We start from the raw sequence: 19,821 nt of genomic DNA, 5'->3' as shown, positions 1-19,821 counted from the left end.
AGATGCCGGTTTACAAAAATCAGATGGCAGATCTGACAACTCTTAACTGTTTAGGGGAATGACTATCCAGACTATATTGGCAATAATTATCAATCACACTTCTCATCTCATGTTCCCATATTGCACTGTGAATAGGTAAGAGAGAATCTCATTAGTTACTAGGAAGAAGTCCAACTGTCAGACACATTAATAAATTATAAATAAATATAAATTAATAAATAAATTGTTAAATAGAAAAATATTCAGATGTGGGAAATGTTGAATCATTTATTTAACCATACACCTGCATTGGTTAGGTGAAAAGGTTTGTCCACATGTATAATAAAAAAAAAAAATTGCATTTGCCTGTACAGGGAAAGGAGTAAGATTTTTCTTTTGTAGCATCTATATTTAAATAGGAGTATACTTTGACAACACCCTCATTGTTCCTCCTGGTGGTGGGCATTCTTGACTAACTAGCAGGGCTCTGTTGATATACAGACCTTTTTTTACTAGAAGTACCTGGACATGAAACAGACCTTGTATGAGCGTTTTTTTCTGGGTGGGGGGGATCCAGTGCAAGTGGAGTTTGTTGGTTTGCTTTGTATCTCCATGAGTTTCATCCTCATACTCCGATTTACCCTTCAGTGTACTTCAAACACTAAGAGCTCGCCTTTGCTTTATTTGAATGTGGAATATGTGAGTGCAGCTAAGGAATTCCACTCTATATTCTCCTGATTGTTCATTTAATATTATGTAAAACACAGAAACATTGTGTAAGTTACAAATAGGTTAAGAAAATTCTAGCACTGTAAAGAAAAGTTACATTGTGTAATTGTGTGTATGTGTCTTATCAGTATCAGATACACGGAAAGTATCGCCTGTTTTTCTGCTGTAACAACTAATCACAGAGAGTTCTTATTTTTAATACATAGGTTTCTGATTATTTAACAAACTTAGAATTTTGACAAACACATTGAATTCATACATATAAAATGTATATTTTTGTCATTTTTCTGTGTAATAAAACAATTGAAATTGTTGTGAAAAGTATACAGAAAGCAGATACTCCACGGAGATAAGAAACAGGCGTATGTCTAATGTCTCCAGCACTCTCAGCCTTTGTTGAGTGAGTTCTAGAATATGCAATGTCATGGTACTGGAAAATGAGCATGCTGTTTGGCATGTTATCAAATATTACAATTTGGCTCAGCAGGGCCAAGTTGTAATTTTGTCTGCAAGTTATTTCGTTTTCTTGCATTGTACAGCGGAGCACATAATAGGTTATGTAAACTTACTGTATCATAATATTAAGTGGCAGAACCTAATCATACCTCTTCAGCATGTACTTAAAAATGTCAGAAGCTGAAGTTTGTTTTATGTTAAAATCTGAAAGATTGTTTTTTAGGAATTACAGTAGCTGCTAGTAAGTTGTTACAAGTTATTAAGCAGATATAATTTAGAACCACTTTTAAATACACCAGTAGGCTTGTTTAATATTCAGGTCCACAGGTAGCATTAAAGCTTACGTAAACTCAACATTTTTACTTTACATAAGGGGTAGACAACCCTTCTAAATAAAGTAAAAAAAAAAAAAAAAAAAGGATGCAACACCACCCCTTTACGTAGCAATCAAATCTTAATGGGAATGCAGAACTTCCCGGGATACCTACGTCTTGCATCCCGGGAGGCTTTGGCTGCTCCTTCTGCGCATGCCCAAAATTAGGGCATCTTTTCAACCAAGGGGAAAGATGCTGATTTCACGCATGTGCAGTCAGATCGGCTTTCTTTTTTTTCCCCTTCACAGTGGCTAAGTCACCCGATCTCGCACCAGAAGCAAAGGAAGAAGATGGTGGCACTCGGCGCTTCCTCTGTGCCAGGACGAAGAGAAATCCCAGGACGACGCGGGACTAGATCGCAAGAAGGACCAGTGTCATTGAGGGATCTGCAGGATTAAAGGTAAGTGTGATTTTTTTTTTGTTTTTATTTTTGGTTCCGCTTTAAAGTTTACATCTGAAGCAGCAATGCATGTTTCCACTTTTATAAACCAGATTTTTTTAAAAAGTAAACGAAAAAAGAGCATTATTTAGTATACACAATTGGAGTTTCTGTGTTTGCTATATTGGCTTTTTGTGATCTATTCTTTTGTCTATGTAGGGCAAAATCAAAAGTTCACAACACTTCTCTCTCACCAGTACCCTTTAGCAATCATTCCTTCACTTTCCTGCTCATTATCCAGGCACGGGTGAACATGGGTATCATTTCCCACTTCCCCATGTGACAGAGGAGGTGCCTTTTGGATGGCTTAGCTTACATCACGTGGGTCCACAGAAGGATTTTTCAGTCCTATGTGAGCTAAGACAAGCCAGTTTGGAACTTACAGTAGTATGCAGAGATAAGCAATATTGAATAAATATTATCACAATGACAGGGCCTTGGCCAGTGGGAAAGTCTACAAATGTATTATTTCTTTACAATTAGAATCAAGAACTATAGAAATGTACTGCCCCCATTTACTTCTAGTGTACAAGTGGCACCACCCAAGAACAGCTACTGTAAGTGATAGAGAAGGAAAAATAAAGCCAACAGCTTTGTATATATACAACTACAAGTAATATGTATGATATATGAAAGAGAGAGGAGAAAGCAGCTTTTTGTCGCAAATAAAAGACAAAGTTTTTTAGACAAGTTATATAATCACAAAGTTTTTCACTACACATGATATTTCTATGTCAGTAGACATATGAGTTGACCAACAGAGTGTAGGCTGCTCATACAAAGCTTGCATGTAAAGTGTCTCATTTCCAGACGTGTTTCGCCCTTGGCCTTCCTCAGGGGATATTGAGATTTAAATTGGTGATGTAAAGTGCTGATGTATCCACTCAGTCTCAATATCCCCTGAGGAAGCCAGAGGGCGAAACGCATAGGGAAATTAGACACTTTTTATGAAAGCTTTGTATGAGCAGCCTACAGTACACTCCGTTGGTCAACACATATGTCTCCTGACATAGAAAAATCATATAATTAAAAACTTTATAAATTTTATAGTCTAGTAAACTTTGTTTTTGATTTGCCACAAAAAGCCACTTTTTCCTCTTTCATTAAAATATCATAGACTTTGATCAGGCTTGGCAAATGTATACCATATAAAATGCAAAAATTCCCAAAACATTATTGTCAACTTTTTTTTGCTGGTAAAATTCTGCTGAAAACTGAAATAAAATACCAGCAGATCAAACTATGCCATGCCAAGACTCATCTGACTGTGTACAATTTGCCAAAGTTATAACCCTTCTGAGAGCAGTAAATTTCAACTGTCCTTGGTCCAGTGCATGTAAGAGTAATTTATGAAAATTCTCCAGTCAGGAAACAAATATGGATGATACAATTGCCTGGCTTTCTTTGTCTGTAAGTGCTACCTGCCTGGCTACAAAAGGGTGGCTCTGCATTTAAAACAGAACTAATGTCAAAGAAACACATATCGGTCAGAGAGACTGAGATGTACACACATACAAATACATCTTTAATTTTGTATTCTCAATTCCACTTTACTGCTTTAGAAATTGTGCAGAAAGCCTAAATAAAACTGTGTGTACCAGTTGATTTCTAAATATGACCTAGTGCCCTCAATATTCATTAAAAAACTGGTCTACAATTTTCCCTTTCTTTTTATGCATTACAAGTCTGTGTGACGATTTGTGATGAGGGGTGCGGCTGTTACTCAGCTATACCAACACAGAGCATTGGAGTGGAAAAATGAACGCTATATTTTTCACTAGGAAAAAACATACAATCACTTTTAGATTCACCAAAACTATGTAATATAAGGACTTACCTAAATTATCTAACTGATTTGTATCAATCAAGCAGATCCATGCGTGATAATTTTTTTTGTGGATTTGTGGATTTAAAGGATGTAGTACAGTCCAAAAATCATGGGTACTACATGACACAGTGTAAGCTGTAAAATTAACCTACCCATATTACTGCACAGATGGGTCAAGTCCAACTTTCATTTCATGTCAGAAAAATATTTTATAAAATTATTCATAAAATTGAATATAAATATGAATGTCAGAAATATCTAAGGTCAAGGTTGTGTCCCTTTTAAAACGACAGTACTAAAAGTTTCCATAAACTCCATAAAAGTTGCTTCATTTAGCAGCCCAAGAAAGACAGGAAATGCCACACATGTAATCAAACATGAGTTTCTATAACAACTCATCTTGTTATTCAGTGGTGTTTGAGGAAGCTGACCTTACCAAGAAAAAAAAAATGAATGCACACATAAGCATCCAAGCATTTCCTGATTTTTTTAAATACAGCAGTATTTACAGCAGGGAAGAGAAAAATGTAAAATAATGAAGAAGCTGTAACTGTTCATAATCACGCTCTGATCACTATGATCATGTTTACACATGATTCCTCGGTAAAGACTAATAGGTATAGTAGAACAGAGAAAGAAATAAAAGTGTATATTCCACTAGTCTGATTTTTACAAATAAACTCTGATGTTATTGCCTAACAATTGCTAAACTCCTATTTTTATTGCCTTCTTTGGTATTATATAGAAATTCTGGAGAAGCTGGCATGGACCACCAAAACCCTGATCAATAGAAGGAAGTTCTTCAAAATGTTAAAACAGCATTTTAAATGTTAACACCTCTGTCAATAATATATCATTATATCTTACTATACATCAAGGTATCTTCATGTTATGGGTAAGAGAGTTGATTTACCAGTGCTTTAATGTATGGCTTAATGCCTTAAGTTTACCAGGTTTGGGGAGCCTATCTACACACAATATTTCATCTCATTGTACTCACAGATCCCAATCTGGTTTGCATAGGGGGTCCCTGGACCGACAAAGCAGGCCTGTGCCAACCAATTTAAATGGTCATCGTGAGTGGGCAGTTCACTACCTATTTGACCCCAGACTAGAAAGGCAGAGACATGTAGAGACAAACAACAGAACTAACACAAACAATTGTTATTGCATACAAATTGCTTGTGGTCTAAGATAAATAATTAATGTCATGTAAAAAAAGGTACAAATCATTCTACGGTAAAATACTACAAAACAGTTTTTTGCTACCCCTATATATTACATTTCCTATCAAGTCCAGGCAAAATTTTTGTCATATACCTGTCTAAAAAAGTACAGTTGTATAGCATGCCTGCATGTTATGCTGATCCTTTAATCAAACTGATACCGAACTGAGTGTTGAATGGTTCAACGTTCAAATAATCGGACAACAGTGAACCTTCACATGTTTATGATGTCAGTATAAAATCATTTCCACAACTGAAAGACAATCAGAGTTATAAATAAGTTAACCCTAATAGTACCACCAACCATCCTTTTGCTATGTATTGGTGCCTCATAGTAATGCATAAATTAAGCTTTTGTCTATAGGCCTAAATGCAGTTTTTCTCTATGCAGACAATCCAGATTTGTAAAATTATGACTACAGTACAGTATGGGCTGGGTAAAGAAAGTAAGTTCATAGTAGAAAACCTAGGAAAACACAAGGACAACATTCAGACTCATGCAGATATTGTCAAAATGTATACCTAGGAGTGTAGTGCGGCAAAGGCTACCCTTAGATGAGTAAGCTCTAAAGGATATAGTCTTGTGATCTACCCCTTACTTTCATATTACATTTTTACTTTATTCATATCGTTATGTTTTAAATGAACCAGTGTTCCAAATGAAATAAGGCAAGAAAGACAGTGTGTGCCAATCTGACCTGAGCGTTCTATACTTTACACTATACAATGTTACTGTAGGCTGCTGATAAAACCAGTTGCTTTTTTACTAAAGTAAAAACCCCAACAAGTGAAATGACAGATGCTGGTGATCCTGGGACACTAAATTCTTCTTTCTGTGCTTAGAGCACTAAAAATAGACTAGTAAACTCCGCACAGCAGGGATTACCAGTGCTTAGAAATTCTGTGTTCACTGCTGTATAAAATGATGCTTAATTAGACCACAATGACCCATTTAAACCAACATAGCTACAGTCTAGTTAGGCAGAGGTTAAGTTCTATATGTGAAAGCAGCTGTTGAATATAAAGCTAAAGGTTACTATTAGGAAACTTTATCATTTCTACATTTCTGAATGTGTTATATTACTTGGTTGGAATGCTTCTTTCTTTGCAAGTTGTGTGAATCTTTTACAGTCCAGAAGAAACATGTAGCAACATGCTAAGCATACAAGTGCTCCACCCTACAACTGAAACAGAGTAGCAATAATCTGCTGTGTAATGGATGCTCGTTAACTCTTCACTGGTCAACATGATGAACAGAATAACAAATGTGTCAGAGATAACTTGACTTATATTGCACTTGTTGTAGGTTGAATTATACAAAATTATACGTGATTATAAGTGGCAACATATGCTAACTGCAATAGATACATAATCATTTCTTTATTATAACATACAATATATATATATATATATATATATATATATATATATTGATATATTGATATATTGTTTTGTTTTTTTGTTTGGTATTTATTTTTATTTTTTTATTTTTTTGGATTAATGCAATGTCTCTTCTGCAGTAAAACAAACTTCTGTGTGCTTTCTCAATCTGAACTGTCCAATGTAGAATGTACATTGGACAGTTCAGTGTACGTTCACAATAAATCTGGGTGAATGAACAGATGTGAAATAATTCTGGTCTAGCCAATCAAGATGTCAGCATTAGCCAAAAGAGTGAGGAGAGGTGAGTTTACTTCTGCTTTAGTATGTAACAATGAGCTGTCAAAGACTGCTAGCAGATGAAAAAAAAAAAAAACTCTGATTATAAATTTCTTGTATGTTAAAAAAAGGCCGTCTAAGATGTTTACATGTAGCATGAGACTGTCAAAGGCAGCTATCATGTATTAAGAGCCACCTAATGCTTGGATATTATTGTACTCCATTGCTTTACCATTGACTGCACAAATTGAAGGCAGCCCAAACCAAATAAATTTATCAAAGTTAATACTATGATTAATTGCTCTATTCAAAAAGCAAAACCTGGTACCTGAAATGCGGTAAGGCCATAAACACACATAACTGTTTACTTAAAGGTTGCTAGTGTAGCAGCCTCTGAGCTCTGAACACAGCAATTCATTTATTTATACCACTGAACCACCAGTGCAACATACTTACTAAGTGAAGATATGTTAATACAAAATTAGAACTAATCATGATACTGCAGCAAGTACATCCTCCTACTTAGGAAGTAGGAAGTGGCAGGAATGTATGCGCCATTTTTCAACAGAACAAATAAGAAAAAATCTGCAAAGAATTTAAATAAAATCTTTGCAATACAACATAAATAACTATTTATTAGTTATTAGAGTTAGTCAACCACTGTAATCACAAGGAACCACGAGATCACAAGGAAAAGTAAAAAGGGAGGTATGGGAGTATAAAAAAAAAACAAGTAAGACACATTACTCATATAGTAGTATAGTATATTATATGTAAAACAGATGAAGAAGCCAGTTTGAGAATTTCACATTTTCCATAATATACCCAAAGTAAATCTACTTAATTAGATATGCTGTTAGCTAGGGTTTAACTCCCCTGGGTACAATTACCCCTTGACCCATGAGTTTTGGGGACTAAATTATGACTATAATTTGAACCTGATACGCTAAGGCAGAGTGGGGAAGTCTAAAGTTTCTGTACAAAACAATGAAGTGAAGAGCTTAAAGCATCCTGTTTTTCACAAAGGGCAGGAGGTACGTGGTTGGTTAGAGAGAACCTCAGCAGAAAACAATTTTTTGAAGAGGATACTACTACTCAAAGTTTGAGATAAGTGGGAGGAACTGAAAGAGTACTTGTCTGACCTTAACCTAAATTTGTAACAAGACATGCTTTGCAAAGCTATCACTAACACATAATATTTTATTTTGTAGAATAAAAACAATTTAGAATACTTAGAAATAAATTTATAAAATGCCTGAGTTACATTAAATACAATTTGATTATCTCCCTTTCTTAATTTCATTTCCATTTCCACATGTAATGGCAATTCTAGATTACTGTATAGAAGTTGACAAGGCATCATGCACAAAGGATAGACTTCGGGATAGTAGAAGGACAACCAAAGAAAATTAAGGGTAGAGTTAGACAAACCCAAATTAGGTCCATATTTTAAACTTTAATGCTAACACTTAAGAAATTAATAAACACATATTTTACCAGAGTACCAACATGAGTTATGAATATTAAGATACACAACTATGCCATTAGAAATTCATATTTTTACAGCCCCATGGCATATGCCCTGACCTTAATTAAAGTAAGAGGCATGGTGTTGATGGCTATGTTTAGACAAAGGAAGAATGCATACTTATATCTCCGCATTCCTAGCAACTGCCACTAATAAAGAGAGAATGCTAGATACTAAAAAATATATTTACCACATGAGGAAAATGCTACCACAGAAATGCATAGGCTTGGCATTGAAAAAAGAATGTCACTTTAATAATGAAGATAGCCCTGGGCTCGCTTCTCTTTCTTTATCTGTTCTTACAGTATGTCAGTTCTCAGCATCACAAGCATGCGTGGCTCTATAGTTTCAAAGAACTAGAATTGTATTAAAAGTTTGCTTAGAGGTCAGCTGCTATATAATGTAATTTTATCACTTGTTTAGTTATAGGAAACAGTTGGGAACATCCATTCCAATGTACAATATATTATCAGGACAGTACATGAACCAAAGATAAGGGCCATAGCAGACATTTTCTGCCTTTTTATTACTACATCTTTATAAAGCACCAATGGTGAATCACATCCCTAGATAGTAAAGTAGCAGCTGGAAGAATAAGTTTATTTGATAAGGCTCAGCAGGATTGTACTCAGTGGGGAAAAAAAACTACAGCAACCCCGGCCATAGTCCAGTCCCTTCTGATAGGCAGAGCTTTCACACATTCTTCCCCTTCCTCTTTTGCACAAGTTCCTATTGGCCAATGAAGCAGCCTATCATAATGCAGGCCCAAAGAAAATTTGTGGGGGGTGGAAAGTCGTAACAAGGTTTGACGCTACTATGAAGACAAAAAAGTTGCATTATAAATGAAAGTAAGTATTTAAATATTCATTAAATATTTTGTAACTTACATTTTATAAAATTCATAAGATGAATGTGTCATTACCTTTTGCATAGTCTGGTATTTAATATTGTATTTGGGATTTCAAGACCAGGAAATAGGAGAGTGGAAGTCAATATTGTGCCTCGGTGAACTCTGTCTCTTCTCTCCTTCTCTTTCTTAGCAGATATACATTAAAATCATTTCACATGTTGACTTACATTTCATTTCTGGATCTATATGAATACCATTGATTTTTTTCCCCTATAATATCAGAGAGAAGTTTATTATGCTTAAGTGACCTCTAAAAATGTATTGACTATGGATTTACTATAAGTCTCTTCACCTCTTTTGTTGAAGCAGAACATGTTCCAGGAATCTAAAGCTAAATCAGATATGTTCATGGGACCGGCAAATACAATGATTGCCCCCCTTTCTCCAGCTATGGTGGATGATGCCTAACCATATACAGGAAAAATGCAGTTACTATATTCTCACCTTTTATTCTATTAAGGCTAGCATATTTCAGTTTGGTATATCTTCTTTTTTGTATTTTTTTCCACAAATTTTAAATACACAAACTAAGACTGTGACTCTAATTCAGTATGGACAATACTGACTATAATATGCGGAACATTTGTAAAGTATGTGGGAAGTTCAAAAAGCCTGAAAACGTGTACACATCTTAAAATGACTTGAGAAAGCGGAACTTGTGAAAGTTTCATAATAACAAGATGTAGTGACTGAGAAGGGGAAAGGTTACATTGTTACAGAATCATAAAAGACAAAAAAGATTAATTGACACAATTACATGCTGGAAAATATTTTCTTTCCAGAAGGATCTATCACAGGGAATAGTGATATCTCATATAAAAGTTACTAAAGTTTAAAGGTTAACCATTTACAACTAAATGTTCTTCCTAAGAAAGGACAAACCTAAGGTATTTGCGATCACCTTATTTTGACACAAACCGTTCTGTAGGCTACTCTACAACTTTGTTTTAGTTTGCTACATTTGATTGCCTTGGGTTTAACCCAAGTCTAACCCACTTGCATCCTGTCAAATAGGAATGCCTTTATTGCCAGGATTAACATTGCTTGCAGCAGGTAACAAGGGTAGTTATGTTTTTAGACACTCCTGTACACAAAACCCTATATAATATCTCTTGCTTCACAACATGTATGCATTTTGTCCATAATAACCAGTCAAAGGTCAGCTTTCCGCATCTTAGAGCAGATTTATAAAGTGTTTAAGATCCACCTCCATATGCTCCAGCATATATTCATTTAGTCTCCAGTTTACTTTGTTCTTGTAAAAGAGGGCAGAAAAAAAAATCCAAAACGTATCATCTGTATGCTTGTATATACTGTACTGCTTTAAAATGTGCATGCTACATCATTCAAACATACCGTTTTTGCCTGCTTTGACATTTTTTCTCTTGTGACAAACAATTACAGAGATTTCAGACTTTTCATAGTATTCCAGTTAAAAGGAAGAATTGCAGGAAAATGGAATCCACCCTGTCCCTGCTTTAGAAGTTTGGTGTTACTGCAAATCTTTTCTGCATGAAACTAATTTATTTTCTATACACCGGTCTATGCTGTGTTCCATTGTAATCTGGCATGTAAAGAATGATAATATCATCACAACAATATTGTAAATATGTTTTGTAAGGTTGTTGTTATCTTAACACTGTAAATGTCACATGCTCTACCTAAAGTGAACTTCAGTGAGCTTTTTTTATCTCACAGTCACCTGCTGAATTGTCTGGGTTGTTAGCAGGTTTCTAACTACAGCCTGTACAAGGCTATGTGATAGTCACAGAATGTGGGTTTACTGCTGTAAACTGTGGCCCTCTGCTGGAAACATATTCCAGGAGATTTAAAAGACTAAACACTGAAGATCTGAAATAGTCTCTGTATTATCAGGATTATTTGAAAAACAAACACAAGAGTATGTAACTTTCCTATGCGCAGGCACAGGCATGCTCACAGTTGTATCACAATAGCAATTATAAAATAAAAAAGGATATTCCAGGTCTCTAACCAGGCATCGTCACAGCTGAAACCTCTGCCATATCAAAATTATACCCCATTCAACTGCATACTGAATATATGTGTGTGTGTATGTATGTGTATGTGTGTGTATATATATATATATATATATATATATTTATATATATAAATATATATAAACACACACATACGGACACACACAATGCCCTGAAGTATGCACAGATCCAAAGTATTTGTAGGTAATCCCTAACTTCCCTTACAGTTTGTATAAGGCATATTTTATCTAATGCTCTGATATTTTATGTACCATGCTAGGTTCTTTAACCACAGATGCTCTGTCGATCCTTTAACAGGTCTTTCACACTAATGAGTTTCATTAATGTACATATTTCTATGCAAAAAGGCATGCATTGGTGTACTGAGTTACAAACGCATCTTACCAACTCACTGCAGTGTGCCAAAATAATGTAGTATTTCCCAACGCTTATATGCAATGTGCTGCAGCCCTTTCAAATGAATTGGCTACCAAAAAGCAACACAATGTAACATGCATGGCAATGCATGTGCTTTTAGTAAAATCTTCCTACAGGGAATTAGCCCAAAAATGCATACCAATATTATTATTATTATTATTATTATTAATATTAATAATAAACCACATTATATAAATTAGACAATGCAGTAAGCTATTGAGAGCTAAACAATAAGGGTCAAACAGATATCCTTACGCTGTTAAGGTGTTGTGTATAAATGTACTGTACATTACTTGAAACTCGATAACTTGGCCGACTTGGGGCATAAACAGAAGAAGATATATTGATCCATTTGGCATCATAAAAAGCCCTGATTAACCTTAGCTGGTGCTACTGATCTTTAAAATACTCCTTGACTGATACACATACATGTATATTTAAAAACTTTTTTTTGAAGTTGAACTGTTTTTTGAAGTTTCCCGAACCATGAGAGGCAAATCTGTAGAGAAAACCTTGGGGCAGGTTTCTAGGAGCATTACCACCCTTGGCAACAAGAATTAGTAATCTTCGTTATTTTGTAATAGCTGTGAATTGTAACCTTAAAATAGTCATATGTCTTTTTACTGAATATGGTCTCTCTCTCTCTCGCTCTCTCTCTCTATATATATATATATATATATATATATATATATATAGGCTATGAATCATCTACCCATCATCTGCAAATTATGGAAAACCCAGAGACCAAGAGACAACAATCTTTTTGAGGCTCAGTTTGTCAGACTGTCCTGTACTTACGTATAAGTAATGTAGATAAGGTAATAAGTAATGAAAACACCAGCCTTTTTACATGGCCTGAAAATGTCTAAAACTCCACCTGTCACCTCAAAATAAAAATACTAAATATTAATATGCATATTTTCATTTTTACTATAATAAGTGAAGAAATAAATGTTGTACAAACTACGTTATCTTCATGTTTGCTCAAGTATTTATTTTTGCTTCTGCTAACAATGTTTAGAAATGGGCATTTATAATACATTGCTCAAAAATTTAATTGCAAATTTGCCAGTCACCCAACCCTAGTAAGCTGTACCTTGTTCTTGGAAATGCCTTTAGGAGTTATTGTGACTATTACACCTTTTTTAGCCCAGTAATGAAAAAAAAAAACAATTTTACAGTCTGCATTCTGAAATACAGTCTGCATTCAGAATCACAGTCACAGCCTGAAAAATATTGTGCACCGTGCCTTCTATTCAACGAGAAAAGGCTTTCCTGTAATATAGTGACCTTCCTGTTGTTAAGTGGAATGTTTGGTTGTTAGAAACATTAAGGGCAGAAAATAGAGACAAGAAAATGAATGTTCCTTTAGATGAAAAGATGTGTAGTACTGACTGAAATATTTTCAGTAACAATGACTTTTGTTCAGGAAGCGAAAGAAGGTGGGCAGCCACAGTGAACACAAAAATATGCCAACTGTGTGTACGCTTCCACTGTTATCACAGACTGAAAGTCACATCATCAGTGTTATACGTTAGCGGTGGTGATTACAAAAATTATATACAGCACTATTAATACATAGCACTACTAAAACTACACATACTAATGGGAACAAAAACAGCAATAAAATATGCCAATGATTCAAATCCCTCACCTATTATCTAAAAAGGTTTGTCATTAGTTACACCTAACCTCTGTGAATCTACAGGGGTAGTAGGGGTACCCATTTAATATGCCATAAGGCAAGGCACTGTAACATGTGCAAACCCAAAGGACAGCCAATGACAACCAGTTATATAACTTACTCCTCAAAGCGTATTTAAAGGCAATGTGGAAATTTGTAAGGACTGGTGAGGGCTAAGAGCTCCTGTCAGGTTGCTGGCTGTATTGCCATTATGCTAGCTTACACTATGTCATTTACTTTCTATGTTTTCAATCTATGTTACAATCTTAAATATGTTCAATTAAAGTGACTGTGTGATCAACTACAAATATCTGATGACCTATCTATGTGCTTTGTATACACCTGAATTATGATCAACTGTATCAATATATATATATATATATATATATATATATATATATATATATATATATATATATCGAACACAACACAAAAAGTGGTTTTGTAAATCAAAGAGAAATACGAAACACCTTTCCCAATGAATTTTTTACATTCTCACTCACATTTTGATTAATAAATGAACATATATACAATAGTAAATTAAATAGTTTTTATTTTTTCTGATTTGATGTGACATGGGTCAGGTCAAGAAGTGAAAGTAAATATCTTTATCTTAACACAAATGGTAATAAAACTGATCTGGGTTTAACCTTTTAGCAAGTTTTAGATATTCTTTATTCTCTTTATTCTCACATCTGTTGTTAAAAAAAATCATCAGATAATAATTTATATTTATACAACTGAAACATCCTGGTGTTTTGTCTGCAAGCAGCTATCCTGCTGTCAATGTTCCTTTACGTAACATTCATTGAATTACCAACATTCATTGTTGTCTTTTGTTACCTCCTTGTTTCAGAGTATGGTGACAAACATAGATTCATGCTGCATGATCTTTGCTGTTCTGTGGCCACTGTGGGTGCACTAACATTAAAACCCTTGTCAGCAATTAATTCACTACACATTGAAAGGTTATGGTAAATTCATGGGCAATGTGCATGGACACCAAAGAGATGTGCATCAGGGTTCACACTGGGCTGATTTGTGCTGATGTGCTCCTTCCAGGTGCCGATTACCCCAACTATGACAAGAATAGATGGCAAAGTAAAAGTAAGACTATTGTCCTATAACTTGTCCTACTTGAATGGGGAACTGAGCTCTTGTATGCAATACATAAATAAAATGTAATAACAGATAATTCTATGGTTACATGCCTGTTGTCATATTCTTTTGCTCACTTTTAACAGAAAAAAACTGCAATACTCACACTTCATGGAGGAAACAAAATATTTACTGCATTTATTAATATATATAAAGAAACCTGATAAATTTGTACACATAGTAGGTTCCCCACTGCACAAAAAAACCTGACAGCTGATGGTTGAAGAAATCATTTTTTTTTACCACATAGTGGGCCACACTGCTAGCACTATGCAAATACACAGAGCTGTAACACTTGTTCTATTGCACGGTGACAGTGAGTGCCTTTTCATAAAAGCTCAGTGATGCAAGTCACTGAAACTCACAAGAAAGCTGAATCTATGAAGAGTCCTCTAGGAATGTGTAGTCTGTAAAATGTGACTGCTAGCATGCTAATATTTTACATATAGCCGATGGCATGGAGAATTACAAACTGGAATAATAATATTCCAGGCAAAAAAGACAAAAAATCATACCCCGGTAATGAACTGTTTTATTTTTTTGTTTTTTTTTGTGACAATGTTATATTTTTCTACAGTTACAGGCCTGTATACAGTAGAAAGCATACTTTATGCCGACGAGTACCAAGACCAACAAAATGAAAAGCCCAAGAAAAGCCTCACAGCATCTCAAAAACACAGGTGTATGCTAGAAAAGTCCAGTCAATGTTTGGGCAATGTTTTCATTTGTGGTGCTGCATTTCACCCGCAGAATTTTGACAATGACTTTTTTTTATGAACTTTGATGTGTTTTCTTCTACTCTGGTTCATTTTAGCTATGTTTAGATGTTTTAAAGCATTTAAGGGCCAGTGTAGACTGTCTTTTGTTCACTGTATGCAAAATTCAATCTAAATGCAAAACTTGCTTGAAACAGGTCAAATGCAGGCAAGAAGGAGATTAACTGGAAGTCTAATGCACCTGTCAATGATGATGTCAAAGTGTCCATTGACACTAGGCTGAAGTCTGTCAACAAGGACCTTTAAAGTGGTCCTTTCACCTGTGCATGAAAAGTAAAAAGGGCCCCTTAACTCCTCCCCGTCCTTAACCACAATATGCCTAACAAACATATGCAGGCAGCAAGTAGCCATTTCATCCTACAAATATATATTTAACTATGCAAATCCATAATGAGGAAAGGAATGTCAGGGGCTATTCTAACAGAATATATTTGGGTTTTTTATGTATTAAATTACACAAAGACGCCTTATCCGGAAAGCCCCACGACCCAGGCATTTCATAGAATACATATATCAAACTGAACCCTGTTCACTCAGGATATTAATTATGAGATTAAGCTTTTATCTCAGTGTATGTTATTACATTTTCAAGACAGTCCATCCTCAAGTCACTCAATCTAATTTTACATACAAGCTTCTTATGAATTTCAGCATTTTTCTTCAGAAGCCTTTTTCCTTACCACCACTCACTGTCATTGAAAAAAAAAACACTTTGCTCTCAGCTCAGACAATGAATGCACTGCCTCTCAGAAAGTGTCATGGCAAACCCTAATTATGCTTAAATCACAAATAAATTCTCCTTTAACACTCAGGATTCTTTTATATCACAACTTCAAAAATCAGTTGTACTGCATGTCACAGTACATTGATATTTAATATGAGCCCTAACACAGACAGCAGAAATAATGCATGTTTTCTACCAAACCAGGGCCAAGCGCCTACATTTGTGACCTCTCAATGGCTTAGTACGACATTTTGCCATATTTTGTAACTGTTGTAATTCATATGGAAACCCAGTATAACTAAAAGCTTGTTGGAATCTGGGGCACTGAGGAAACCAATTATTGCTTTTAGATACACCAGCTCGTATGAAGAATGTCAGATATATTAGATATGCAAGTCTGAGTGTGATCCAGGAAATCCAGGGAGTACACATTAATCTTTATCAGTAAATGTAGCACATTTTTTAGGTTTTGAAAAAAAAGGAGGGTTTAGAATCTCACTCCACTTTAATGCTTCGTCTCTATTAGGAAGGTTATCACTTCTTGGTCCAGTGATTGATGTACATGAAACATAAAAATTTTAAACAGAAAGCAATGGAAATTTTGCTCAAGTGGAAATGGGTAAGGGATTTCTTTTTACTTCCTATCACAGGTACTGGTGCTTTAAGGGCAAAAAGCAGGTTAAATGTACCCAGTGAAAACCCCTCAATAGAAAGAGATAAAGCTTTAAACCTTTCCCAACTCCAACTAAGGGGGAGCTTTTTTATTCTGCATCATTCAACCAGTTCTAGCTCTAGGTTTTCAAGAAAATATACCTTGGGAGCACATAGAAAATGCTCTAAACTTTACTAGTTTCCGGCTACCATTATACACTAAGGCTATCAAAGTGATGGGTGAGAGAGAATTAATCATTAAATTGGAGGTCCAGGCTTTAACTCTAAAGCTGCGTACACACTTCCAATTTTTATCGTTCAAAATGAACGACGAACGAACGACGAACGATCGATTGGGCAAAAATTGTTCGTACAAAAAGTAACCAACGACGCCGAAGAACGAGGAAAGTCGTTGGAAACGAACGACCGGACCGGCGGATCGGATTGGACGACGATCGTTGACCATCGTTCGTGTGTACGATCGTTCGTTGATCGTCCATGGTCTGAGCATGCGTGACGAACGAACGTTCGTTCACTTCCTGTCGTGCACGTCACTCCCTGTATCGCTCAAACGATCGTATCTATTGTGTGTACAATATCTACGAACGATCGTGTCGTTATCTGTATGTGCAGGATCGGTGCTATACGATCGTTCGCAGATATCGTGCAGGATCGTTCGTCGTTCGTTTAACAACGATAATAATTGGAAATGTGTACGTAGCTTAAGGCTAACTAACACTAAAGCTAAGAACTCCTCAAATTAATCCTTGTTTTCATACGCAAGATTTCTTTGAGTAATCCACTTGAGTTCTGTTAGATGGGCCTTTGTTAAGGTGTCTAATGCTATTGAAGAATTTTCTTTTCTTCCAACTGATTAATACAATATACTGCTTTAGTATATTGAAGATATTTATTGGTCTTAAAAAAGGAATATTAAATAAAAAAAAGAACATTATTAGATTTGACACATCAATAATTATTCTGTTTTTGTATTTCTACACTTGTGGTTGTCACTTGTCAGCAATATCCACAAACCTAAGGACTGGATATTACTTTTTATGTATAGTTGTATTATTCTTTCTGTGTTCCATGAAGACAAGTATCATAGGACAACAGAACACATTTTAAGAGATAGCTTGGATAAAACATAACCTTTCAACTAAATCGAAAAAAGTTAATGCTGATACTAAGCTCTTATTATGTTACATGGTGTTAATAATTATAAACTTTGAATAAACAAAGAAAATGCAGACATTTGAGTATACTAAAAAATAATTTACCTTTTTGCATATTGATTATATAATATACCACGTTATCTTTTTGCTCTGCTGTTCATCTTTGACCCAAATAAAAAAGGCTCATGTACTTGTTTTGCTGCTAGTTCATTGGAATACCTGATAGACCTGTCTGGAAAAGCTGTAATTGAACATATGCCTGCATGGCTTTTGGGTCAAATATTTCACAAAAAAATCATTTTTATAAAACAGTAGACTTCAAAATTCTTTGAAATATATTATTATTTGGTCTATAACGAAGAGGGAAAAGTTAGGAATTCCAACATTTCAGAAGTAGGTAAAGAGGTAACATTTCTACCATGACTGTTACTGTCTACAAAAAAATTTAAAGATAACCCAGGTCACTTGCATGTGAAGTGAAGTTGCATGACTAGCAAGCATAGAGCAGAGGTGAGAGCACCCAACTACATGTGTTTTCTGGCTATGTTCTCACAGATAATATTGAAAGGTCCTGAGACCACCAATTTACCTGCACCAATGTTCAGCAGTGGCAGCAGAATTTTAAAATAGATTTCAAAAATGTGAAGATTTGCTATCTTATAAACAAAAAGAATGACAGCTGTTCTACCTACTTAGTATTGATCTTGAATTCCTACTGGAAATGGTCAGAGAATATCCTGTGCCTAGACGTCCCTATTCTTGAGCATCATGACTCACATCTGCAGTGTGAGACAATCTAAAGCACCGTACAACTAACCGCTTGTCACACAAATTAGGAATGACATTTGACCATGTAAATGCTGTGCTGTTCCCCTTGCTGGAGGGGAAGATATACTTGAGGACATCCAGTGCAAGATCTTCCTGCTGGTGCTGTATCCATTCTGTGGATCTGTGATACTTGCCTTTCACCTGCTGCTTCTTGTAAATTAACCACAAATTGTAATAACTCACCTAGTCATCAGAGGGGTCAGCTCACATTACACATATGTAGATCACCCCACAGGACAAAAGAACAGCGACCACTACACAGTAAGCGGCCACTAGCTAGTGCAGGGACAAACTCCAAATAAATACATGGACTGACCACGGTTTCGGAACAGAATGACAAAAAAACACAAGTATTACCCGCTACTGGTTACATATACTAAAAATCAATACGACTTGGAAATGATCATTACCACATCCAATGCTTAGAATGACCAACAATAAGGAAACGAATTGACAATTGTAGTATCATTTAGAGTTCAGAGCCACTACGCAATATTAGTCATCAGAAGATTTCTTCTATATATGCTGAAATTCCCACCAAAAGGCTTACACATCACCACACGTGTAGAATAGGGATTCAACAGACCCAATTTTTTTTTTTTTTTTTTTTTTTTTTTTTTTTAGAAGTTTACAACTGACCACAGGTAACTTGAGTGGCCATCTGTCATGAGTGGCCAAATGATATACAGACAACAGTGCACTGTGCATTTATTTGTTGGTTGTTGTATCCCACAGCTGTACTGTAATGTTAATTGTACTTTCAATTGGTCATTTCCTGTTAAGACTCTGACAAAGAAGAAATCTATTTAAACCCAATAAACCTATTCTCAAGTATTTTTTAAGAATAGTGCAAGAATGCAAGAATACAGGGCATATTCAAAAATTTAAAGAGCAACCATTAGGTAGATTTGGTTCAAATGGGTTGCTGTATGCTAACGGTGCTTACTGATTCTCTACTGCTTTACCACTGATGAATTTACAAAACACTGATAAAAATCAGGTTGATCCTGTGGCTTAAATTTGGCCTGATGACAATGTAGATCAGTATTTGTTACTTTGGCACTCCTTGCTGTACACTGGTTTGGAGTCAGCAACTGAAAAAAGTACAAAGTATAAACTTAAAAAAATACAAATGATCCAGTCTGTAGGTCAGAGAAAAGCACAACATTGAGTTGTTAGCAGTCACACCAGCTCTACAGTATCAGTCATATAGGGAAACTTGTGCATTTTCATTCTTAACAAACACGAGTGCTACAAATATA

General features: G+C 35.3%; 1 protein-coding gene across 9 annotated transcripts in view; it reads right to left on the bottom strand.

Annotated features, from left to right (window-relative positions):
* Nucleotides 1–19,821, bottom strand: part of ATXN1 (ataxin 1) — a 171,813-nt gene that overhangs the window by 123,204 nt on the left and 28,788 nt on the right. The window contains exon 1 of one of the 9 annotated variants that reach the window (XM_072411653.1): nucleotides 17,837–19,780. The exons of the other annotated variants lie outside the window; for them this stretch is intronic. The gene's annotated coding sequence lies outside the window, so the exon portion shown is untranslated. Of the gene's footprint in view, nucleotides 1–17,836; nucleotides 19,781–19,821 lie in introns of those variants that run through there. 9 annotated transcript variants of the gene reach the window in all.

This window comes from Pyxicephalus adspersus, chromosome 5, assembly GCF_032062135.1.
Source record: "Pyxicephalus adspersus chromosome 5, UCB_Pads_2.0, whole genome shotgun sequence".
Classification (NCBI taxonomy): Eukaryota; Metazoa; Chordata; class Amphibia; order Anura; family Pyxicephalidae; genus Pyxicephalus; species Pyxicephalus adspersus.
This window is presented reverse-complemented; position numbering and strand designations above follow the sequence as displayed.